Raw genomic sequence first — 27,872 nt, forward strand, 5'->3', positions numbered from 1 at the left:
ACAATAGTACCAGTGGACAAACGTTCGATCTTCGGAACTTTCAAGTCAGGGAACCATTGAAGAGAAAACTACTCCAAAAAGTCATCAGTACTGTTTTTATAATCGGCTTTGTTAGATACGCGCATAATTACAATATTCACCATTCTAGGTATGAAAGAACAAGTCCAGATGTCACCAAAACAATATACTTGTACCTTTAAAGGTTCATCAATACACTAATACAGTACAACTGAATTATCCGTTTTGATAGCGCCAACAGTTGTACGCTATATTTGAAGTATTTGCACAGTAGAAGAATGTCGAGACGAGCGTCGTCGTTGCTTGCATAGTGCACCGCCATTGTACAAATGATCACGGGTCAGTGATTCTTGCCGTGGTATCTATGGAAAGTTTAATTGAAAAAAGTCCCAGTGGACTGAAGAGGAACCATTGCAGCGTACATGTTGAAAGCGGTGATCTACCAGTCTATCAAAATACAAAAAAGTGACCTAGTTTCATCGAAGACAGGAAGAAATAAACTTTCTTCCCTACCTTAAAATCATTTATGTCTAAGATGACTTTTTACAACTAAAAGTTAAAAATTATGCTTAAATCACTTTTTTATGATGTTGGCAGAACAGCAAGATTACGAATAAAAAATTATATGGTGAAGACTGCGTGTTTGCCGGGAAATATCATCAACGAATATAATTTGTATCATTCGACGAATTTGAGCATCAAACAACCATGAGAGATTTCAACTTGAAGATTTAAAAATTCGTCTCAGTAATATGCTGTAACTTCATGAAAGAAATCTGAGTATCAGACAAATATAATGTATTGCACATCTGAATGTAATATATTTGCGTTTTATCTTTCAAAATATTTGACATGCGAAACAAAAAGAAAACCATGAAACTTTCCTTTTTATACATTTTTCTAGGACGACAATACTTCAAAGTTCCGTCAGGGATCAAGTGCCATTTTGACGGCTGCAAATAATAGCCCAGTTTCTTCAAAGTAAGCACACAAGTTATTGTGTTGTTTTGTTGAACAGCTGTTGTTCTCATTCGATTCCCACGCCATTGGGAAGACTAGTATGAAACGAATAATCACTTCTATACTTCCTCCTTGAAGTTAAGATGCCTCTCGTCGTTATTGTTGTTGAAACTGACAAAAGCCTTTGTTCGTGTAGATTGATCCAGTATAATGAGGTCACCTGGACGGAAGGCCTCTTTCAAGGGTTTGTCCCGTTATGCGAAGACGTCATCAGTGTTGCTTGGGTAACTTTAAGCGCAAACAAACGATCAGTAACAGCTTGAAACATCAAATCGATCTGTACATCGTCGACGGAAAGGATAACGGCATTACTGACAATTGACCGTTTAAGGACCAACATCGTGAGTGTCAAACCTCTCATTTATCCAGACAATTTCAAGATGTTGTTTCGCGTTGTTTATCGGTTTATATCTAAAAGTTTGAGACTGTTTTAGAGAGTCCAGTTATTTCGTGAACTGAACCCCATTGCCGCTATAGAGACGAATTTCAAAACTACAAATCTTTGATCATATTGTGGCGGCGCCAGTTTTGTTGTGTTCTCAGTCTCCCTTTTGAATATTTTTCATTTTGCGTGTTCGCGATTCACATGAAAAAGTGCACGTTCGGCACGCCAGAATTTTTGAAAACCTGTATTTAATTCACACTGAAATCAACTTCATGCGGTCACGGTCTAATGAATTACGCTCTTATATGTATTTGAGTGCAGATAGTGGACCGGTTAGCTTCCATCCACAATTCTAATCTTATAACTTGAATCCATAAGTAGTCCAGTTAATGAATAGACCTACATTCCTGTCGTAGAGACGTATTCAATGATTTTCACTTTGTTACTGTGTCAATTTTTAAAATTAATTTCAACTTCAAAGAGTCAACGTTGAGTGTCAGACACCCAACTATCATCTCTGGACGCAGTGTGACTTGTGCACTTTTAAGTAAAAACTGATGGAATCTGGTTTTCAGAGGGGGAAAAAACGAACATTTCAGACAATACAGATGCCATATATAATTGCGTATGAAATAGCAAAATATTTCACAAGGCAATAAATCTCCTTAACTTGCGCTTCATCCATTCACTTAAACCAATTTTGTTTGTTTCTCAACCCGAACACATATATGTTCAGATTATCATTATCAGGACAACATAATCGACAACTAAAAGCAACAAGCTATGATGCGTTTGAAGACAGCTCCCGCCGCGGCACTACTTCTTTTTGCTGTCGTGTTTGTCCGGGCTGAAGATTTGTCTCACATGACATTCACTGACCATAACATCGGTGAGTATACAGTTTGTTAAACATAGAACCGACGGATGATACATATAAATAATATACTATCGAGTTCAAGCCACCCAAACATCGTAAATCCCGAAAGAAATAGCAAACTTAACACACCATACCAGTGGACACGCACAGTTACGTTTGTCAAAAGTCCTGGTGACACTTAAATTGTCAACTATGTTGATTTCAAATTTTAACGAGTGGCAGTAATTGTTGTTTGCTTCTATTCCAACGAGCAGTTGTCCATGGAGACGGCTTCACTTACACTCAGATGTCTATATTGGCTTGTGTCTTTGAGACATATGGTGTCATAGAGACAATGTCAGTCAAAGTTCATATATGGTTTTGTCAGATATATTTATTAGAAAGCAATCGCGCTATTTCTAGTGTTTATTAAACCTCAAAATACTATGAGGAAATTTGTCTGCGATGTGATTTCTCGCTGAAAAAATTGGAGTTTTTGGAAAGGTTTGACTGAAGGAAAAGGTGATTTAAGCGCAAGTGATAAATTAAGTTAAACTTAGTTAGTACTCAGTACTAACTAAATTTTAAGAACTTTCTTAAAATATTCATAGTTGGTGACATATGAATAGAAGTCATGATGGTTATGGTTATGATTATGTATTATACAATTTCATTTTCCAATACCTGGTTCAAAACAGTAAATAAACTTTATCTGTCTGATCTCTTCAATACTTGGTCGCAAATAAATGCTCATAGACATTATACCATTCCGACTTGGATAAAACTACTGAAGTTACATCTGAAGGTAGTATGCGCCTGGAAAGTGAGAGACTTAAACTTTTGCTCAAATATGTTAAATGAAACGTTCAACCATTCTCATATCAAATCAGCGATAAAAATCGGGGTCACCATGCAAAGTTTGGAACTAGCGAAACAAATATCCCAAAATTTTGCGAGATTTGAAATTCAAAATGGCGACCATTCCAGTGTTCACTCTATGGAGGGAAAATTAAATTTTTGATTTTCGAAAAAACAAAGTCGGTATAAAAGGTTTTCTTTCTCTAAGAGCTTTAAAATGAGCCCACACATGTAAATGGTAGATCAGAAAAGAGTTGTAGAAATTTTAGAGTCCGACTACCTGTCCCCACGGTGCGTTCTCCCTTCAGAAATTTAGGCCTCTTCTGGTCCCACGATAAGACCACAGCCTTGCGTGTCGTTGCAATTACTTATTATACACATGTTCATCAAGAGCACACATTTGGCACCGTAGATCAGCAAACGTGTGTTGTAAGGCATCAGGGTGAAATTTGAAAGGTAGGAGAAAAATTCAGAATACAATCGATAGTACTTGGCTCTTTACGAATAATCAGATCAAAGTCTGTCTTTAAATTTAGGTTTGTGTCTTCTGACAAGATAACTTTGTTCCTCGAGGACAGGTATTTAAAATCTCAAAGTTTTTCGATTCTCTTCTTTCTTCACCGCCTGCTTGGACTCATTTTAAATCTCTTGGAGTAAGAAAAATGATCATTACCTGAATTTAGTTGCGCTTCAATACGGCCAAAATTGCGTATAACACCATAGATAATAGAAAATAAATTTCTCTTAAAATAAACTGTATCTCTAGTCTTTTCATCATAGATGTTACACAATTTCAAATCTTCTTAAACTTTGAATAGGCAGATTGAAGCGTGGTTGGACGATTCCGTTAAGGAAAGGTTTTGCAAGAGCACAAGTTTAACTCTTTCGATTACGAAACGCGTACTGCCTGAATGGTAAATAATTGCACTTTTGAAGTTGAAAACTGCCAGCAACAAAACTTAAAAATCTCAAGATCGCTCAAACTTGATTCACTGATTATTAATCATCATCTGAATAGTATCCGTGAAATCGTCTTTCAATGTAAATATCTCCTTTAAGTACTAACGAACAGATGAATGGCGAACGTCATGTCCCTCATTATTTGTGTTGTTTGATTTTAATATGTAAATGTATGGCTATTGTACTGAGGACCCGCGTCGGTCATGGTAGCATCTTTACTTCCATTGAAATCTTTTTATAGGAGATGGTATTTAATCATGTCATTCAAAAACAAACCAAACAAAATCAAAACAAAACAAAAACAAAAACAACATATTGTATTGACAGGAGACTCGTTTTTATAATATTCGGTATTGATGTCAGTTTCCGTAGAAGTTGCATTTAGGGCTTGTCAATCCAATCATATGACATATATTTTCTTGTACTAAAATTACGGTATTTGGCATGTTGAATGCCATGGCGTCGAAATACCTTGGCCCGGACCAACTCGGACCACAGGGGCTTGTGAATGACCCAGTCAAAGATAGTAAAGAATACTGCTATTAATCCTAGTTGTGTTTACGAGCCTTTTTACCTTGTTTCTTGCTCTCTTCTCTCGCCCTATACTTCCTCGCTCTGTGCATTGAGTCACGTCTTTTCAGTGTCAGTTATCTGGTTTATTATGTATGCAATATGTAGTGCGACTTCTCTAAGTGAACTTTTCGTAAAGGATTCCTGCTTCAATACTTTTGAATGTCAAGTGGTCACCAAGAGAGGGCTCACTGCATACTGCATATATAATTAACACTATACCATCACGGCATGACTCAATGACTCAACACAGAGCGAGAAAGTATTGGGCGAGACTGAGAAGAGAACAAGGAACAAGGAACAAGAAAAACGGCTCGTACAGTATTTTTACTATCATTGAATGGGCAATTCAAAATTCCATGTGCTAGGACAAAAGTCCCGACCTGGCCTGTAATGATGAAAAGACACAAAAATGTAAAAAACTCGTAAATGAACTGCACTGGCGTGTAATACATACTTTCCTAGTGTTGCCGCCAGGACGCGCCCCTGCGACAATGTCCCCCAAACGGAACCCGTTGTCCCGCACTCTTGCGTACAGCGGGTCACCTCGGGCGCACTCGTGAGTCGACTGTGATGGATGTAGTCTGCAAGTACTGTTACTGATGATGATCTCTGTTTTGCATAATTATTTTGAGGCTTATACTTACGTACTTTCGGAGCTAGCTATATGATTAAAAGTAATTAAAACGCTGCACTTCATATCATAATTTGCTTGACTGTAGTCCTTCTGAGCTCTGATTTGCGGCAGACACGGTATACTGCTTCAATTGCCTGAAATTCAAGCAAAGCTTGAATTATGTTCAGTGAAACTAAGGTGTGGCCTGTTACGAAATAATGCAAAATCTGATTTACAACTGTTTGTCCCTAAAATGTACGACCTGTCCCCAAAAATAAATGGTAGTGGGACACAGTGTCCACTGATCTAAAATTCCTGGCCGCAACACTGCTTTCCATTTTTTTAGGGGTGGGGGGGGGGTAGTTGTCATTCGGATATTTGCCTTTCCCCGTCAAAATTGATTATTTGGTTGTTCTTCTAGATTGATGTACATCGCAGCATGTTGTTTATAACCAAAAACCATGCTTTAAAGACTCGTTAATGTCAGATTTTAAGCAGATCTGCTCTAGATGTCAATATAGTTACATGACTTTGTAGGTATGCAATTTTGCAACTCGTCTATGCATGAGTACTTGATAAACATTAATAGCTGTGAATATTACCGTCTTTGTTTAAAGCAGCAATTTTCAATCCCTGTGTTTCGCATTAGTGGAAATCTCCTCCCAGTCAAACACCTGGCTAGTACGATGTTTGATTTCTATAACATTAATTACACATACTGATCTTAACCTTTTTCACCTTTTGCTAATCCTGCAAACAGAGTTTATACAAGCGTTTGATTGACGGTCGGTTCAAATCGCCAAAGATCATTGATTCCCCACCACCAACGCTCGAATTTCCTAAAAAATTGTCTTCCAGTCGCTTTAGAATTTGAATATAACCATAGAGTTTGATCGGCAGCAACTTCACGCTGACCACTTGACAGTCTGTCTGCAATTTTGCAGCCGGAAAAAACCTACCAAGTGGCATTTTCTGGAGCGAGTGCCCGCGTGTTGCCTGTTTTATGTCCACTTGCACAATGAACGCCGCCATAGCTTCGCTCCCTTTTAAAGAGAGGCTCCGCCTCTAAAGGTAAACAGTCACCTGTAATCTAAATATGCCCATATATGGTCAAAGGGGCGTTCCTTGATATTCAAAATGCCAATGTGAGGGCGCTGTTTTTAAAAAGCGGCCACCCGCTTAAAATCTGTGATTGGTTAGATTTTCTATTTCCACGGTAACTGTGGCAAAATTGGAACAGGTGACACTATACTTTTAATATCTCCTCTGTGATATAGCACAAGAATCGTTCCTGTTTAAGATTATCGTAAAACTGAATCTAACAATCAACACTTTAAAACATCTTTACAGAAAAGAGGGCACTGGGGGAGTGTGGCGGAATTTTCTATGGCGATTTCGGACAGATATCTTCACCTGGATATCCTGGCTTCTATAGTACCAAACAAGATTGCACGTATATCATTTTAGCTGGCAGCAGTGACGCACAGATATTCGTAAGTAATATATATCTAATACATATACAATAACCTTCCTACAATTGTATCGAGGGTAGGATTTGTTACACGTGTCTTTGGTGTTCCTGCCATATATATCAACTCAGGCGGCAAGATATGTTATACACAGATGCGATATACATTTTTTCCAAACGCGACAACTTTAAACATAATTAGATTGCCTCATTGGAACCAAAAGAGGTTCCGAAAAACTGTAAGCACAGTTTCAAAATTTCAGTTGGTACACTTAATAGTCTTTCACATTCTCTTCAGTAACTAAGACATTATTAAGAATCGTACCAAATTCAACCCCAAAGTTTGATTTATACTTGTTTCTTTGAACGCTTAATCCGACCGTTAAATGTAGACAATGTATTTATTAACAACATCATGGTTTGACAACAAGTTCAAATGTATGCAATATGTTGACAAATACGGTTTTGCATATAGTTGTATTGACATTCATATGGCTTCTAAGCCGGCGGCAGTCAAGGACTAGAAAGAATAGTGTTTCACTTTTACTAAATCATCGCTGCTTGCTGTAAGTTTTTTAGACAAATGACACTTTGACTTAATCTGAACTCCTTTCTTTAATGGATTTTGCTTTTATCTTTTGACACTACTTGCTTTTCGATAAAAATTTCACCGTTTATCCTATAAATTTAATTCAGTCGATTCGCAGTTGATAAATGGTTGTTTTGCTGCTAACCTATAGTGGTGACACTGGTGACTGATGATCGATCTTCCTTTCAGTTGTACTTCAAAATGTTTCGTCTAGAACCCATCTACGATGTCGTCAAAATATACGATGGTGTATCGTTTTCCGGTACACTGATTGGCGAGTATTCCGGCGATTCAATACCAGATGTAGTTACGTCAACAACGTCCGCTCTTACTTTAACATTTTCATCGGATTTTTCCGCGAACCGACCAGGATTTCTTGCAGAGTATTTAACCTTTTCAGCAGAAGGCTCTTGTAATCGGACAAAAATAGTCGAGATTTCATCATGGGCGAACTATCAGTACACACCAGAGGATGCCAACTGTTTCTTCCGAATAATTACATCGCCGGGCTATGCAATACAGGTATAGACGCATTTGATTTGTCTCACCAGTGCATGCGTGAAATTGTTTATTTACAACAATTTTTCCCATAAGCGTACACGTGCAATAAAGTTTCCGATGCCTTTCGAAACTTTTCTGTCCTGTTATGAATTCATATTGTCTGTTATAAAATTAATTCATGTATGATGTTTGTCCTTTGAAAGGCATATTTTGTAATGCGGAAGGCAAGGACCACCCGCCGAATTTTCTTAGTCATATATTTAATCTTTAAACATAAAAAATATTACCCAAGCGTATTAGCTGTATATTAAACTCTTCGTTCATCTTCCAAAGCACTACCTTCATAATATCAACAAAACAGATAGGACTCGTTTCGAGTACGCTCGCATAGAACATACATCACGGAAATGTACCACAGAATTATTTCCCTCACGATTTAAAATAACTAAAATTAACAGCGAAAAAAAGTCAATTAAGATAGGTTGCGGCTCGGGGACGATTATCCGTACTCTCAAACTTATTCTGACACTCTGCTGGTCTAACCCTTGTCATTGTGGCAAAGGGCTTATTTTCAAGTTCTTGGAGTAAATGGATAATCGCAATCTTATCGTTGTGAAAACAGGAAGTTTATATATATCGGTGGACTTAACACAGGGATTGCGGTCCAAGTGTCAGCAATTAACTGTTAGATGATATGTTTCTCTGGTGCCGAAATTAGCACGTCGTCGATCACCTCTGATTTTATTCTTGATTTTGAAGAGAATGTTCGAAAGCTTCTGAGGAGCACATCAATTAAAGTGGACGCTGCAATGTATTTGCGTCACCTCAAAGAGCCAATTTGGAAAAAATTGTAAAATGTACCACTTCATCGTGTAGGAGGCCTAGGGTAATTAAGCCAACGGTGCAGAACTTATTTAACTACAACAGATGTTGGAGGTCTTAGTTTAAAGTAGACTTAGTATTCATCGATATTTATTACGTTCACACGATCAAAATACTGCTCTATACGCATGTGTTTCACTGATTTTTTTAAATAAAGGGGGACCAAAAATCCACCATTTAGGAGAAAGAGGGAAGTTTGGATGTATCAATCTTATGTTAGACGATTTGAAGCTTGACAGTTTGTCACTGATACAGTATTTTACTTTTCGTTCGTCAGGCGAAGGTATCCGTTGATTATTATGACCTCACATATTCCGTTTCGGTCACCGCATATGATGGGTTGTGCGATTCAGGCCTTTCTCTTGGCAAAGAAGACTTAACTGAATTACAACCCCCGATCCTCATGAAATCAACAGAGCAGGCTCTCTGCCTTTATCTTCGGACAAACGATGCAATTTCTGTGTATGTAGAATACAATTCTATCAAGGAAGGTAAGAAAATCAACTAAATTAAATTTATATTAGTTCACAAGAATCCTTTTTTCTCTACTTAAACTTAAGATGCATGACCAGAAATTACAAGTATGTTCATTCGGTATGTTTTACTTAAATCCATCATGTTTATATTTGTTTCTTCGTACCTCGCCATACATGTATGATCCTTAAGTTCATACGAATAAGTAGTTTGAGTAATATCAACATGGCAGTCCTGACTAGAATTTTAATCGGCGCAGTGTGTAAAAAGGTGTAGTCAGACAATAGTTAATCAGATTTATGAACATGTAAAGACTTTCAAAATTAAGAATTACCTGAAGTGTTTAAAGGAGTAACAACTAGTTTGATGATGATGCAATAAGTGCGTAATACGTGTACGTAGTGCACTTTGACTGATCATGCAGTGTATATTTGTATTTTAAATGGACGGTGGTCGAGCGTTTCAAATGTTGCAAAATAGTGTTTCGACTAATGTTTACAATTTCTGTAAATATTCATCATCATTATTACGTCATAATTTATCCTGTGAGCGATACCTTTGGTATTTTCTACAATATCTATCTGCAATAATTATATTCATTATTAACTCCATCAAAAAAAAGAAAAAAAGAAAAAAAAGGAAGAGAAGAACACAATCTCTTTTACCCTAGCTTTATCTCAATAATTTTGTTATTAAAGTCTTTTTTTGTAGTAGTTTCAATCCTTGCGCACTGTAGGAGCTCTTTTGTTCCTCCGGGCGAATTTTGATCGCCACGTGACGGTATTATTGGAATTCTGAATAAAATTTGTTCAAAGTTTATTTGAAGAATAATATTACAGTTCCTTTTTGACAAGTAGCCGTGTGTTACATTTGCACAGGTTTACTGGATGACTAGACAGATCAACGGTTATCTCTTTAAGCGTGTGTCCTTGACATAACGTCCCTTTTGCAAGACGTTTCATTCCTTCAAATGTGCATTATATCTTTCGTTTAAATAATTAGAGTGGCACTCCCACCTGCTAACATTTTTAAAACAATTTTTTTTAATATTTGACGATATTTGACGTGGTGACTGCGCGCGGACGATGAGATATTGATAAAAACATGTCCTCAAAAAAGTAAAAGTTTGAATTCTGGTGGCCCACCTGAATCCAGCTTCCGAACATCGAACGTTCGGCACTAGGGCCATTGTCAACTAAGCTATGGCGTACAAGCCTACGCTGACGCTGCTGTACGCAACAGTACCACTGGCGTCGGTGATCGGTCATGCCCCTTGGGAGAAAGCCGACTAGTACTGACTCGGCAAAAAACGTAAAAGAAAGTTTGCTGATTCCATCAGAATTTGCATAGGTGACTAGTATAGCCGCTGGGAACACTATCGGGAGCGCCTCGGCATTCTTTAGCCGAGCGGTTCTGTCTGTTGCCTCTCCGCTAGGCGACTGATGCCGTATGTTGTGAGTTCGAACCCGATCGAAAACTAGCCGTATTTTCTACCCTGGGTTGATAGCTCTGCTGGTGGACAGAATTGTCCCCGAGACTGTCGTTCGCCCAGTTTAAGCGATGTATTCATTGCTTCGCTTCGATAAAATTTGTGTGTGCGATGTGTGATAGTAAGCGTACGTGCGTGAGTGCTTCACGAACTCTTGAACGTGTGGAGCGTTCGCATTCAGAAAAATGTAACAACTTAGGGACCGTCTCAGATTGTCGCAAAAGTTCAAAAAGCGAAATTCATTCGTTTAGGGGGGGGGGAGGGCGTTTGACCTCAATTCAATTAGTGAACTTTACCATCACACTTTTATTTTTGATCACAAGTTTCGTATGTTTATTTTAAATTAATGAAAAACTGCACACTCATGCCTACAAATTTGTAACTGTTTCCTTTTCGTTCGTGCACCAAACACAATTTACTAATAGTAATATTGTATCCTAAACCTTTCATGCATCAAATTATACAACGACAAAAAGTATCATTTTTAAATGTGCTATTTATAAGCGTCTGCTCTAACCACTAGATGTCTTTATTCTCACTTGTTATGCACCCGGTCATAGTCGTTTTAATATGATTGAACATGCCTGGGACCCCTTGTCAAAGTTTCTTGCTTATTTACCGCCCCTACCAACTACAAATTTCGTGTTCGCAAAGAGATGCAAAAAGGGAAAGGAAACTAAAATGAAACTTTTATGCGGTAAAATGCCCTGTTAGTACTCAAATCTGATCGATTACCTTAATTGAAATGTGGCAAGGGGAATACGTCTTTAGTAGCTATACCAAAATGCAACATTGTACTCTCAGGCAGACATGAACATTTCACACTTTTGAAGTTTCGTTTAGGGTGAGGGGTTTTTGATCTAAACGAAGGAATTTCTTGAACTTCTGCGACAATCTGAGACGGTCCCTTAGCCGGTTATTGAACCACTCTTATTTGAAAGTGGGGATTTAGCCGAGCGGTTCTGTCTGTTGCCTCTCTGCTAGGCGACTGATGCCGCATGTTGTGAGTTCGAACCCGATTGAAAAATAGCCGTATTACCCATTGATAATCGATGCATCGGTGATCTGTGACTCAATTCTGGTGGCACACAGATTAACCCTTTCTATTCTACAGTAACTGTCTAAATATTAAGAGTACATTTGACTTGTAAATAAACATTTCATCATGGAAACACCCTGGATAATCGCGGTCGGCACACCTAAGTATAACAGATCTTTGCCTTGCTAAAAAAGCACTGCACGGATAACTGACTCGGGTTGACAATGCAATACAATACAGTGGCAATGGACATTGACAGGATTTCAACATTTTAAACTGAAAATGGCAAAAACTACCTCGACGCGGTTGGAAATGATATCAGTGATATAAATCTGAACTGTACATTTTCTTGCATATTCAACTTGAAAATATTTTTACGAAATGGAACTTAGTTTTTGGCCGACAGGCTGTCTCAGCACTGGCAGACGACAAAATGTAGTCATCAGAGGCGGCTAATATTTTACACGTAAACAATTGATATCTATGTGGTACTAGTTAAAAATATAATACAACTGATTGAGAATAATAAAATCAACAAAAATAAGGAGAAGTTTTAAAAAATCTTACCTGAGGTAAAGGCATAATGCTGTATATAAAGTCTTTGCAGTGGGAGGTAAATTAATTGCGTCGTTCGAACTTATTATGGACTCCTTAGAATATCGTTAATCAGCACAACAACAAACCTTCGGGGGATTTCGGGTCATTATCAGAAACGATCGTAAAACTTCGGGATGTGGAAAATACACTCGGGAAATGACATATTTTTATCTATATCTCGCGATCCGCGCTCAGTCGCCACGTCACTATCGACCGTTGGCATTAAAAAATGTGTTTAAAATGTTACCAAGTGGAAGTGCCACTTTGTGTACATTGTGTCATAATTTTGAATACGAAAACTTTTGCTTCTGCCCTTTAGGAATTTTCCCAGGGGAATTTTATCACAGCTACGACAGTTTAGATACTATTGAGTCATGGCCGAGTTACATTGCTAATGATTATTCAAGCTATGCGATCGGAGAGTGTGGTGGCGATCTTTCCTTTGACACGGAATCATTTGCTTCACCATCATATCCAGACGCCTATCCAAACCAACAGGATTGTTATTACACCCTAACAGTGTCCCAAGGCAATATAGTAGTGGTGAGACTGTATAATACTTCTGTGTTATACGTAACGTTCGAATAAATTAAAACCGATGCAGTGTGTCCTTTTCAGAAAAGTTATTATTATGCAACACCCTCCTCATCCCTATCCATGATTTCAGATGTTTAACGTTGACCACGGGCAACCCAATAAGTATTACTGAGTTTTTCACACTGTTTTCTCTATCATTTTCTCTTCTTTCTTCATGCTCTGAATGGTTTGTATAACCTAACCTATCCTCTGTGACTCTTTATTTATTTTACACTCCATTACAAGGACGTATATCTCTCATACACACCTGCTGTAATTAATTAGTCAACACAACTAATTATGCTAATCCGTGGACTTATCAGGGATTTTACGGGTTGGTCAACATCGCGAAAGATAGGAATGGTTACTAAAACTCCCTTTTCATTAACATCACTATCTTTCCGATGTTGACCAACCTCTGATAAGTCCATGGATTAGCATAATCAGTTGTGTTGACTAATTAATTACAGCATGTGTGTATGAGAGATATACGTCCTTGTAATGGAGTGTAAAATAAATAAAGAGTCACAGAGGCTAAGTTCGGGTATATAAACCATTTATTTTATTTATTCCGATCATTCAGGGGATGAAGGAAGAAGAGAAAATGATAGAGAAAACTGTGTGAAAAACTCAGTAATACTTATTGGGTCGCCTGTGCATTTGCTTGTAAAACCTGACTGATAGCAACCTCCCAAACTACACTTCCTTTCTTTGCTTATTCCCTTGACGATTGACAGTAGAGTTTCACAACGAATGTTTATATTCCCAACCTTGAAGTAACAGTTTTTGTCTTATGTGGAGGGACTTGTTTTAACAAATGCTAAACTCATTAGAAATGACCGGAGGTTGACGTTTACCGGAGGTTGACGTTGACTTACGCTTCGTGTTGAAAGCTCTCCCTATCCTGTTTTGATAATATTTCCCGTCTTTTAATATTTCCGACATATCTGTATTTAATTAAAGCTGTATGTTAAGTGGTTCATTCATTATTATATGTAGATTTGGAAACGATTTAGGTTGTATAAGTTCTAAGAAGTAGAGTAGATCGCAGAACGGGATACAGCTAAGAAAGTCTCCGTTGCTGTTTTGTTATAAAGATTTTCAATGGTGCTTACGACCGACAACTTCGGTGCCACCTTCAGTTACTGAAAGCATTACGATCCCAGACTGGTACTTCAACCGAGAGACAGTAAAGGTGGAGACAATTAAAATTAAAGTTTCCGATTGAAAACTTTGACAGTTGATTAAATGACAAGATTTAGCTTAACAGGCAAATCTTACTACTTACTCAGAGTCATATTTTAACATTTTATTCAAACGAAGGAATTGTGACATTTCAGTATGTATGGCTATGCGTGTTGTTATATGTATACGAGAAAAGGTTAAGTAATCGATTGTGCGCGAGAATGAGACACATTATTGACTCTGACCGCTTCCCCTGCCTATTTCCTGTTGTCTATAATCATGTAGGAAAGAGACATTTTCCACCCTTCTGCTTGCAGAAGACAGAGAGTTCACTTCCTTCCCCTTGCTCATACATCGGCTGCAGTACTTTTCATAACCCCGGTAAAATTAGAGCAAATTAATCTGTCTCATTAAGTTACCACGACAAAACGTAACATAAGTCCAAGACCTGCCATTCATTAACAATGTTTTTCCTACCTCATACTCAAAGTGCCCGCACGCCTAATGTTAGCAAAAGCACCATGAGACACACGATCTTGGAGACCATTATTTCAATCTTTGTGACCTTCCTACCGTGTCCACCTAATAAAAAAATTCTGGCCACAATAGCTCAATAGTGGAAATTAGAATTATACCTATGAGCCTGCACTTACACCATAGATGCTCCACTAAGAGCAACACTATCCATACTTTGTGGCATATGTGATCCCAGATCAGTCATGCTACAACTTGCACCAAGCAGGCCAAACCAACAGGCAAAGTTGAAGCATTGAAATTCTCGTCCTTTGAGATATGGATCAATTGAACCACGCGTACCACTTTATAAATGGTGCCATCGGTAGAAAGTACAGACAAATGACACCAACTGTGAGCTATACAAAGCCTGTGCGTTACTTAGCTACTACGAGACCTGCCTCTGCATCACCAACTACTCTATACATGGACTGGCTTTATCGATTGTAGCCTTATCCATAGCTAAATTTCAACCAATATAATAACAACCGTACTCCTCACATGCATGCAAACCGATAATTTTAAAACGGATTTCTTCTAATGTACGAACAAAAGCAAGGACAAAATAAATCCAACATCAATGCTTCCCAAATTTGCCGAAACTAAACATGATTACAAGGGGATAACTTAAATTTTATTCAAGTTCAACTTGCCGTTTTAAACATCATACGAGGTTACAACAATTTTGGCCCACGGCATAATATCAGCTTCACAGTCATCTTTTTAGTAACGATTATGTACATCATAGCAACTAGAACGGGACACACCAGGCATTTCTTACCTAAATTTCTGAAGGCGCTTTGCATTTGCCTTTTGACTAGTCTCTGTAAATGGAGTCACCATTTTATGTGTATTCCTCATTAGTCCATAGCACTGATATGCTCACAGTGTCTTCTGTTGACAGTGAGTGCTATTGGTTCTGGCCACCTAAGGGCAGGCGAGATTTACACCTCCAGGGTAGGGTTTGGAGCTCGGCTTGTAGCATTCATGACACCAGTCAAAAAGCGTTTGAATGTTGAGAAACACCTTTTTCTTTCGTGATCCTCATTTACCAGCTCGCAGGAGAGATGCTGTGTCTCCCCCCAAAATAGTGATTTACGACTCTTTTTGTTTTTCTTGTCCGGAAGCTGGAATTCGAAATGTTTGACACAGAGCCGTGTTGTGATTTCGTCGAAGTCTTTGATGGAAATTCCAAAACGGCGGCAACATCTCTTGGAAGGTATTATGGCTCGAAAGTTGATTCTGAGATCAAGTCATCAGGACGGAGCCTCTTTGTGCACTTTCATTCCGACCACTCTGAAACTCATCAAGGTTTCTTTGCCACTTTTACCATAGGTTTGTCAAGACATATTTACTCTATTGTTCCGACAGAGAAGATGGGAGTTTGCAGCAATATATAATATAGACTTTTATGTCTAACTCTGAAATCTGTATCAACCAAATGCAAGCTAGGGTCAACATTTGTAATGCCATTATTCCCACTCTGGGAAAATACCGATAAAATGTTTTAAGACAAATAGTCGGCATGAAAGACCTGAGCTACGCTGTACTCAAACTCTTATCACCACCACCAACCACCGTAGGTTTGTCAGTACATAAACGAAATGTGTGACTTTTAAACATTCTGTAACAAAAAAGTATTTATTAGGTATATCCGATTTAGGACTTACTTTCGTCGTACAACTTTGTGCAGTTTTCTTCGAAATTCGGTATTTTCGTATAGGTGGGCGAAAGCAACTTTAGGTAAAAATTCATTTTGTTACAACGAGATCATAATGCTAAGAGACATGCAATCTGAAAGTGCCATTGATAAATTTGGTAATTGTTATATTAAATATTAAGAATATGTCTCAACCCTGCAAAATACCGTTGAACGAAGAAATTTGATTAAACAGATATGAAGCTTTGTTTATTGTGATACTAATATTTAGCTAGACATATATAATATAATAATATATATATATATATATATATATATATATATATATATATATATAGAGAGAGAGAGAGAGAGAGAGAGAGAGAGAGAGAGAGAGAGAGAGAGGGAGAGAGAGAGAGAGAGAGAGATCTTTAATTGCATATGCATATATGCTTCTTAAGTTTTTAAGACCAACATATGATAGAAATCTAAGAATTAATGACCGAATACAACTCGCTGTTACAGACGGCGTCTTTTCCTATACAGATCAAACGAACAGATCAACTAACATTTGGGCGATAATTGGCGGTGTACTGGGGGCGGTTGCACTCCTTGCATTGGCTGCAGTCGTCACCCTAATACTAGTAAAGAAGAAGAAGAAATCGACAATACATGCTACAAAGTCAAATTGACGGTCCAAAGCTGTCAATGCGTGATCCGATGTAAGCCTATTTAATGTTCTTATTCAAGCCACACTTGAAAACATTGTGACTGTGAAGCTGAGGAAAAATTCTTAACAGTTATATACCGGTACAAATGGGAAAAAACAGATGGACTCTTAGATTTTTTTTAGCTTATTTCGTTTTCTGTACGCATTTCATATTGCCGAAAGATGTCCACTCATACAAAATACGATGTGAAGGTAGAGTTATACCCTGTTTGCCTCAGAATAATCTAAAATTGGGAAGGTTACAACCCTAAACACATATGGTTTCAAAATAATGTAGATTACAACTATGCTCGCATGTAACTCATAAATGAGTAGCCGTGATAATCTTTTTACAATTACTTGTTAAAATATTTTCGCAGACCTGGACCAAACGTAGCAGCGAATCACCAACAGCAACCAGCCTGGGAGAATAACCTTAACCTCACCAACACGCAATCGGGAAATCAATCAGCATCGACGATAGAAGAAATTGGTTAACTGGGATGTAGAGACGCAACATTATGTCGAGCTATGGATTGAAGTCACATGATTCCTAAGATATAACCATTTGACTGTGATAGCACTAGACAAACACTAGACAGTAGAGGGGAATCTCCCCTCGATTGTATATGACAAAACCTTGTAAGCATAGTTACCGTAACAGCGAAATACTTATTCGTAAATTTTGAAAAAAATCAACAGTGGGGTTGAAATGCCTTCGTTTTAACATTCATCATAAATAAGTCATGCTAAGATCTTTACTGGTATTTTCAGTTTATGATTGTAGCTCGGACATAGACACTCTTCTTATAAGATTAATGATCGTTTCGACCACTTATGCTTGGGTATATACAGTCCATTCATGAAGCAAGTTTTCATTTGTTAGCAGTCGTATATTACGTTGGACCATAGAGGAACATAGACAGGGTGGCAACGCTTGCATGCCTTTTGTTCCATGGTCGTCTCGGTAGACTATTGGCTTTTCATATTAAAATGAGCTTCAAAGGTGTTAAACTTTTTGGAGACTTTGTTTGTGGTTGATAATTACACGAGATTATGCGAAAAATACGACGAGATGGCATCGTACTGCCAGTCGCGTAGCAACCATAGTTACTTTGTGAGCTCTCAGGCCAGAAACACTGCTTCATGCCAATCAAAACATAACACGCCAGCAGTTTCATAAACATGTCCTTCCTTGACGCATGTGAAAAAGACGGTATGACTGACCGTAAACCATTGAGTAAAACCAGACAGTATCGATAAAAGACTTTCAAATTTGGTTCAAACACACTCATTATATATTCATAAAAATATGAGAGGGATTTTTAAAACGGTAAAACTCACTTTCCTGAAGCTCAAAACACTCCCGTTTTCGCCAGCACGTCAATTCCGCTCAGCACCACACGACAACAAGAACACAAACTTTGCCGAACATACTTTCGCTTAACAATTGGCGAAAATCCGAAAATTACCGAAGGATGCATGGTCGGCACTCTTCGGAAAAGAGAGGCGAGAGCAACCTGAGGCGAGGCGAACATGGATGGGTTACGTAACCGCTTCACGCCTTAAACAATACCTGTTGCCACTCTGTCTATGTTCCTCTGTGGTTGGACGTACTATTTAATAACAATTAACGATAATAAAAGTCTGCTGAACACGAAGTTAAATATGAAAACATTTATCCATTTTCAATTTCAGACTTAAGGTAGAACGCGTCTCGGGGACAGATGTTTTGACTCTCAAAATTTTACAATTCTTTCTGATTTACCTCTTGTGGCGGTTCATTTTGAAGCTCTTTGTGTGGGAAAACTTTTTACCGGCTTAGTTTTTGGAATTCCTACATTTTATTTTTCTCCATTGGGTAAACCTAGAGGTGGCGGTCATAAATCTTACGTTATTTGTCTCCCTATTACCAAAATTTGCGTGGTGACCCCGATATTATTCTTGATTTTGAAAGAGAATGGATGAAAGATTACTCAAGGAAAGTTTGAGCAAAAGTTCAAGTCTTTCACTTTCGAGGCGCATACTACCTTAAGAGAAAGTTTGCGATGTCAGCAGAGCTTATGTATTCACCTACCTTTACAAATTTTTGGCAATAATTTGACTCACAAAAGTAATTTTGGCAGCTAGCTGAATTTCCATAAATTCAGCTAGCTGAATTTCCGTATAGTTACTTTGTCACTTTAGTTCAGTCTTGACTGGCGTAGCATACTACCATTCCGGTCAGCTGGTACCACCACTTAACTAGTAGTTCGCGTTACATTAATGAATTTGTTAGTGTATTCTGTATTGTTCTTGGACTTGGTGACCTTCTCCCTTGATTGATAACGATTGGTAGAAATGATTTGATGTCATATTACCATAACGCTGAGTGAATAATGGTATCGATTTATCTCAATTTTGTTCAACTCTTAGGTACTTGAATGGATGCTTAATTGTCATAAGTGAATGAATGATATGCACTATCTCTAATATGTTGAAAGTAGATGACATTGTCATTGTTTTAAAATACATGGAAATTATTTGCACAACATTAATATCATATAAGTGAGCGAGTGATGAGTTAGTGAGTATTGTATTGTACAAACATAGAACTTTAAATGGAATCTATGTACGATAGCAGGTTTGTTTGCATGTTTACACATTATTCAGTGTTAATGTATTGGATTAAAATACATTCTGAGCTTATTAAACAACAGATATATTTTATGAAATGTATTATGAAATTTTTTTTCTTACTAAACCGACTGCTACTTAGTCGAGAAATATAAAATGCGTTTCTAGAAATCGACAGCAAATGTGATTTCATTTGTAGTTTGTTCGTGTGAAATGAGTTGAAATAATTTAGTAGTTTCACTGATGATAAAACTTTTAAGTTCTGCGCTCGTTGTTTGTTGTGGATTGCTGTTAATAACCAAAAATTACCTTTTCTTCCAGAGAGCGAAGTAAAGGCATTGTTCTGTTTAGGTGTAGGATAGTATCAACTAATATGAACTAACACGATTTCAATGTTGGCATACACACACTTACCACAACATCAGCCTCGTCTCATGTGAGTTGTATTGCTTGTTCTCCTCTATATGTGTAAAACGAGGCTGTAACTGCCTCATGGAAAGACAAAATAACAATTGGCAACGTTTAACATCTAGAATAGCTACTCACTAATATATATATAAAATATAACCGATTAAGAGTGTGAAGTCAACATGCCATCTTAATGGTAAACTGATCCTGAACAATTAAAATATATCGACCATAAAGATATTTCGCCATGTCGTAATGGCTGATGAAAATAAGTCAAAGTTTGCCAATTTCGTGTACAAGTCTTTCAAAAACAAGTTAAAATTTCAAACTTCTAAAACATAATGATTTTAGCAAGTTCTTATTTCTTGAATCAAAAGCATAATTTTCTTTCAGGATATTGACGCGATGAACAATCATTAACTATTTTTAAATCTGATGTTACATTATTCTAAAGGGGCGAATATGACAAACATAGATTCAACACTTTGAATGCTTTTCGAAATTTGCATCATTCCGGTTTTGGAATTTGCGGATTGTTTTCATTTTTAGACTTCTGAAATAAGAATACCTGAAATTTTCTTTTCGTCTGGATACAGATAAATGATTTATGCTATCACGAACTAAAGTAGCAATGAAGTGACCTCTGTCCTGTATTTATATCATGACAAATTCTTTTAACACGCAAGGCCGAAGTCTTTTGCCTTTGTAAATTGTTCAAAAGAGTCAGGGTGCTATTCGCATACGTAGGATACAAACAGGATTTTGTCGGGTTATTCAAAATATTAACAATGCCAGCAATAGTGTATGCCTGCGAATTGCCATCTGACAACAGTTGTGTTGTTATGAATTGATTCGATATTGAAGAGAAGTGTGTATATGAGTATTATTGCTCCCAATAATCCTAGCAACCGGCAGAGGTGCTCTTTTTCGGGCATTGGCACAGGAACGAATAGTTTACAGCGGCTGTGCCTGGTGCGGAACTACATACACTTCTATTTTTGTATTGTACACCTCTTTGAATTATATCAGTCATCCTCTCGCGCCTTTAAGACGTCCAACACGCACACAACAAATTGACAATAACAAAACCTCCTCACCGGTAGAAGGACAGGTGATACCTGAGTCTAATCATCTCTATCAGTAAAGCTAAACTTTCAGGTCTGGCACTCATTGCCAGAACAACACATTCAGCTGCAGAGAAATGGGTGGGCAAAATCTAAAATAACTTGGTGACATGAGTTTTCTTTGGTTTAATTTTGAGGATGCCTTAATTTTTTCATTTAAGTATTTTACGAAATAATGTTTGTCGATAATTTCTTAACTTAATGGCGATATTCACGGAAGCAGGATATCACATCTTCCAGACGACAACCCATTCTATATCTTCCGCTCGCAAAGTATTCGCAGTGAGTTGGCAAAAATTACAAACAAAAGTGTGCCGTTCATAATTTTCTATTTTTACTGGAAAATTACGCTTTGTAAGCAGCATTCTTTGATGATCTTCAATTGTTAGTCGAGAAGTAGAGTGTAACATCAAAGAACAAGACATTGTGCCCCTGCAAAGGCCCGTAGGGCTAGGCGACGCTCTGTTTTACTATAACTGAGGGCGCTTGTACGTCCATGATTACATGGTAAGGCTGCAAGATTGCTTCGGAAAAAGAGGCCCCTAAGCAAAACTTCTGCAATATTTAATTTCCTCTGTAACGCAAATCCTTAATTTTAGGAACAAGGCACGTGCGCATCTCCCTCTCCGCTCCTTTTATGTCTATTTCAGCAGCTCTTTCATGGGTGCGACATGGACGGATGTCTTTTCTTCTTATGACACCGTGTTTTCAACATTAAAGAGACCCTTTTAAGGACAAGCACATTGATGTATGTGAATGGGTATGGTTCGCATACAAATTATGAATCAAATTAGCATAACAAACGCATCCACTGGTAACTCTTGGTACAGTACAGAGCAAACTCGGAAAACTGTCATATTTTTATGTCAATATGTGTACATTATAGATGAGGAAGGGTACATGCAATACAACATACGTTTCGACAGTTGTAAGCCTTTAAGGTATTGTTTTCAAAATACGTTGTATGAATCGGCAATGATCAATAAATTGGTGACAACGTAAAGGCCTCGATATAGTCACAGTCAGTCAGTCAGTCAGTTTTTATTTGTTCATGTAAGCGGTGGGGAACTTTTCTCCCCAATTTAAACTAATGTTTTGACGAGTGTAAAGACTGACAGCTCGAAAAAAGAATGACCTACGTTGTATAAAATACCCTGGAGTTTGAGAGAATGTAGAATATATCACCTCTCCTTTCTCAAGTGCTTTGATCTCTTCAGTCAACTGTCTAGCAGATAGTCTAATCTGCAATAGTAGAATGCGCCTCAAAGACAGCCGTTTGGACTCTAAAACATTTTCAATTCTTCCCTGATCTCCTTCTTGTGGGGGTTCATTTTAAAGCTTTTGGTGTATAAAAACTTTACACCGTCTTTGTTGTTTTTTCAAAAATCGTAGATTTTATTTTTCATCATAGGGTTGACAGAAAGTTGGTGACCAGTCAGAATTTAAAATGCTGGCCAATCTTTGGTAAAATCTGTTTCTCTAGCTATACGCTACCAAAATTTACACGGTGATCCCAAATTTTTATTTGAGAGAGGATGGTTGAAGTATTCCTTGAGGAAAGTTTGAGGAAAAGTTTAGGGGCGACTTGCAGCGATTTGGAAGCTGTTATCCTATTGGTTGGCTGAATCTTACCAATATAATTAAAACAATACAAATAAACTCCCTAATATGCTGTGAATAGTGACAATCGACTAATCAGATATAACCTTGCAAACACGCTGCGAGTCAGCCGAAAGTTTACCGTTACCAGTCGATATGCTGAGTAGCCAAAGGATGTTGTGCTCAGTCAGGTGCTAGCTATTGAACAAATAGCCTGAGGATAATGATCGCCAGGTATAACAACACCGTTGATACCGGTAGAACTGAAACGTTAGTCGCTGTAAAGTTTCGGTGGCGGTTCTACCCAATGTTTTGTATAGTATACGATAAACCAGTAAGTCATCACCCAAAAATAGTCTGATTTAGCATAAAATATAGGCATTTGTTTAACAAAAGCCTAAATCGTTGAATTCCTCACCTGTTGTTTCAGATAACTAGCGTTTCCGTCTTGTAAATTAAACCTGTTTGTTTGCAACCCAAACAATTTATATGACTAAATCGATCACTTTGTAAGAAGATTAAAAACTAGTAGAATGGTGTACGGTTTAAATCGCCTATTTATTCGGAAAATGATGCGGAGAAAATTATATTATCACGTTGTAAAATATCTGCCTGAGGTATTATTTTACACACGTTATCATCAGAATTGTTGGAAAAAATGCATGTTTCGATTTAGACTTTTATTTATAATGCTTGAAATTTTTAAACTAATAAATGAAAGTCATATCATAAATAATATGACTTTCATTTAAAATGCAGGAATAATTCAATTAATGTCTATAGAGGGCGTTATTATTATAGACTTTATTTCGGACTCATTGTCCATATTACAGCGAAAGAAAATCTGGTGATAAATATACACAGTTTGGTTAAGTTATACAAAAAGAAACTTATTCCATAACTTTATCGTTTCAGAGTTTAGATATAATGAGTCATACACACCATCATGCATGCTGTAAGCTTAGACTTTTTAAATGACGAGATAGATGCCTTGACGAGCAGCCAGCAGATCGTACACAAACGAGGAATTGTTGAATATATCCAAAAGAAAAATACCGACATGAAAACAACAAGAATAACTCGAGCGCGCACTAGATATTATACTATCAAGCCAATAAACTTACTAGGACAGAATCCGAGGACAGAATCCGAAAGAGAAAGACGATCGGATTCTTGTGCCATACTACTGTAACACTCGACGATGAATAAATATTTGCAACTCAATGAATTTTAAATCCATAAGATGAATTATGATTTATTGCGACGATAATGGAGAAGATGTCGTCCGTCACCGGGTTTACACAGAAATATCAACGCCTACAGCCAATTCCGAAATATTTGTTATAGGGCTAACACCTTGGGACGACAACTAATACAAGTACTTCCAAGGCCATTATTCATTTGTGTGTGCTACCCGTTGTCGTGATATCACGTCGATATTGTTCGGAGGTTTCTGGGCGTGTTGACATTATGTGACCCGAACAATCTGTTTAACTGGAACACAATACAGCACAATAGCAAATGCCTGAATCAGACAATATCGCTAACTGTTCATTGTTTTCGAAGGGTTGTCGTGGTAAAAGAATGTTAAGACAACATTGTCGTCAATGCCTGTTTCGCTGAGCGGCTTACATACAGTACAGACATTCACCGGCGATTAGCCATGGCTGCATTATCTTAAGTTTGTCAAAAATATCTCGGTGGCCTGAATCGAACTTACATCCACCGTACATTTTAAGAGCCATAATTTCATAGCTATTAATACTCTATGACTCACCCTCGTACAGTTTCAGACTTGCTTTTTCATTGCTTTGAAAAGTAAACTCCTTTAAATCACGATTGGCATGATTCATGCTAGTGCCAAACCTATTCCTGAAAGCGCTTGAGAAGGCACAAGACGGCTAGTCAAAATTGCCAGCTTTAAATGGATTTCCTGAAAGTGTAGGTGTCAAGAAATGGCCTGTACGGGTGCAATCCATGAATCCAAGCGCAAAAACTATCGACAAAACAATTTGCAATATACATATCACTTGCCGTCTTGTTCCATTTTGAAATTTTGTCTTTAAATTTGTATTTAAATTTCTTTTGATCAATTTAATAGAAATCCCCCGTCTACTTCCCCTTATAAGGTATTTCATATTATTATTGAAGTTCGGGCTGTCGGTATCAGTGGTATGAGATTGGTGGGCACAAACTTTGGCTAGCGATAGTAATGAGTTTCCAGGGGCCTCTTATGTATTCATGCCCTACCCCTACCCCTGGTGTTCCCCTCAGTGCGACATTAGCGATTGAGCTGTGCGAAACCCTAGTATGTGTCCATTGACCTTGATGAGATTGATAAAGGCCTTTGGTAAGACTGCATTTACAAACACCTCTGGAAGGGGAGGGATTCAAAAACCTGTTCAAACGCCCCCTAACAAACTCACAATGTGTTCAAATCCAATCTTCTGACTTGCTGTAATTTTAAGCCCCCCCCCACCCAACCTCAAAGGAAGGCAAAATGTGGCCAATATTATACTGTACACTAGTAGTGCTTCGTCCAAAATACCAATAATAGATGGGTGTCTATTTGACAAACTGTCAACATTTTCCCCATAAAAGAAGCTATATCTATACATTTATATGTGTTTGATAATTCATGTAGATGTACTTTGCTTGAAGTGGCAGGTATAAAGTGCATGTGTACTAAAAATGTAACATTTGGATTTCATCGATAATGTTGATTCACAATACATGGTAATCTATGATAAAACCATAAACAATTTTTTCAATGTAAACTAAGAATGTCTGTGCATTTGTAATCTTTTGATAGTTGACATAAATATACAGGGCTACTAGTGCACATCTGTACAAGAAATTTAATTTTGGAATTTCACTGAAAATGTTCATTCACTGTACATTGGAGTCTATGAGGAAACTATGAATAATTTTTTCCCAATATGAAACTTGCAATAATTGTGCATATATAGACGTTGGATAATTGACACTCTCATCCATGCCCTTAAATCACCGTGACCAAAGCTGGAATATTGCATTGTTCTATTGTATGGCTTACCCGATCATCAATTACAGCGATTAATGTACTTAAAACACAGCAGCAAGAATTGTTGTTAAAACTAAAAAAAATCGGACAACATTGCTCCTGTTGTTAAAAAAAATCACTGGCTTCCTGTACGTCATCGCATTGTGTTCAAACTTCTACTCATCACTTACAAGACTCTCAATGGACTCTCTCGACAATATCTTAGGAACTCAATCACACCGCGTTCTACATCACACACTCTTCGTTCACCAGACAATGCTTTCTCCACACATCTAGATGGAAGCTACTTTCCAGGTGGCATCGTATCGTTGTCAGCTGCTCCTATGATAGATATATAGATAAGATAGAAGCTCAAATTTAATGACACCTGTAGATATAAAGCCGAAACCGTGAGAGTCAAGAGCATTCAGCAAACCGTAACATAGAGGCGATTGACCCTTATGTTTAGAGCTCAGATATGAGTTTACATTTGCAAATTTTTCCATTAATGGGTAGCTTATATGCGAAGAAGTCATATTTAATGGTGTCATTGTGAAGGTTTTGAATTTTAAAAAGCGTAATACGTGTTTTTTTTTTTAAATATTCTCCTCCAAAATGGAATAGCCATCACACTCAATCTCCGCCGGCACTTTGCATTTACAAATTTCCCATGTATAAGCTTATAGTTGGCAATACTTTATACATTTTTAGCTGGAAATATCATTCAGTCGGGCAAGAAATACAAACCTTTTACATTAGTTTCAGCTGTAGCCGTGGCCACTTTGGTGTTGAACAAGGCTACTTGATAAAGACCAAAAAGTCTGCTTGTACAAAGGCAAAACAAGCTCTGTCTGAGGCTCGAGTTGTAAATGAGAGTTTACGATTGGCACCCTATGTTCAAGATTAAGATACAATGTAACATTACCATGCACTGGTCCATATACAAATCTTTTTTATTTCAACTTCCCCAGACAAACTGTCTGCATGGGACATACAATGTTGTCGACTTTGCCAGCTGGCTACAGCTGAAACTAACTAGTGTGAGCAGTTTTATTGCAGTTCACTGCAGTGGCTTCGCGCTCTATTAATGAAAAGGGTAGTAAAACACTGCTGATATTGACCGACAATATGTCAGGGTAGCGCATTATGGGAAGTCCACCCCAGGTTCACATGGTTAAACATCAATTTGTTACTCACTAGAAGGTCTCATCAAAAGTTATTTGAACACTAATCTTCAAAAGGTACAAAGAAACCATATAATTATCATTTTATTGAGTTGACTTGATCTTTCTCGACAAGAGAGTCTCTCTTTTTACACCGCCAGATTCCTGTGGACGACGATCAGCGTCAACTTTCAAAAATTAGAATATACTGTTTTTCGTTGAAAAGTTACACAGCATGCAATGCGAGTTTTCGCTAGGAAAGGCAAAAAATATCAAATTGTCACAACTTCAGGTATTTTCCGTCTTTCGTTTTGTGGATGTTTTAGTGTCGGCAAACTTCCAATTGTTCTACCCAACGAATCAGCCATTCACACAAATCAGCGCGTCTTTGTGACAGCCAATAACATTGAAGCTTATTTGCAGGGAAATCTTGACACTTACCGCGTATATGTAAAGCTCAGTTGAGCTCAATGACGACCACTCCAGAAGTAAACGCCGACAAGCGGCAGAATATGTCGGTACTCCTTTGTTCAGATTACAATAGTACCAGTGTACAAACGTTCGATCTTCGAAACATTCAAATCAGCGAGCCATTAAAGAGAAAACTTCTCCAAAAAGGCATCAGTTTTCTTAATCGACTTTGTTAGATACGCGCGTAATTACAAATTCAAATATTCACCATTCTAGGTATGAAATTAAGAAGTCTAGATGTCACCAAAACAGTATACTTGTAACTTTAAAGGTTAATCAATACACTAATACAGTACAAGTGAATTGCCCGTTTTGATAGCGCCAACAGTTGTACGCTATATTTGAAGTATTTGCACAGTAGAAGAATGTCGAGACGAGCGTCGTCGTTGCTTGCATACTGCACCGCTATTGTACAAATGATCACGGGTCAGTGATTCTTGCCGTGGTATCTATGGAAAGTTCAATTGAAAAAAGTCTCAGTGGACTGAAGAGGAACCATTACAGTTGTTGATGTTGAAAGCGGTG

General features: G+C 37.7%; 2 long non-coding RNA genes across 2 annotated transcripts; both read left to right on the forward strand.

The window, feature by feature from the left end:
• The first annotated feature begins 1,293 nt into the window (after positions 1-1,293).
• On the forward strand, positions 1,294-9,809 carry LOC139148741 (uncharacterized). The gene is made up of 4 exons (XR_011555993.1): positions 1,294-1,379; positions 2,160-2,312; positions 6,634-7,862; positions 9,001-9,809. It is a non-coding gene; the product is annotated as an uncharacterized lncRNA (long non-coding RNA).
• A 2,940-nt stretch (positions 9,810-12,749) lies between these two features.
• Positions 12,750-16,838, forward strand: LOC139148740 (uncharacterized). The gene is made up of 3 exons (XR_011555992.1): positions 12,750-12,865; positions 15,724-15,931; positions 16,761-16,838. It is a non-coding gene; the product is annotated as an uncharacterized lncRNA (long non-coding RNA).
• The last annotated feature ends 11,034 nt before the right edge of the window (positions 16,839-27,872 follow it).

Source organism: Ptychodera flava, chromosome 13 (assembly GCF_041260155.1).
Source record: "Ptychodera flava strain L36383 chromosome 13, AS_Pfla_20210202, whole genome shotgun sequence".
NCBI lineage: Eukaryota > Metazoa > Hemichordata > Enteropneusta > Ptychoderidae > Ptychodera > Ptychodera flava.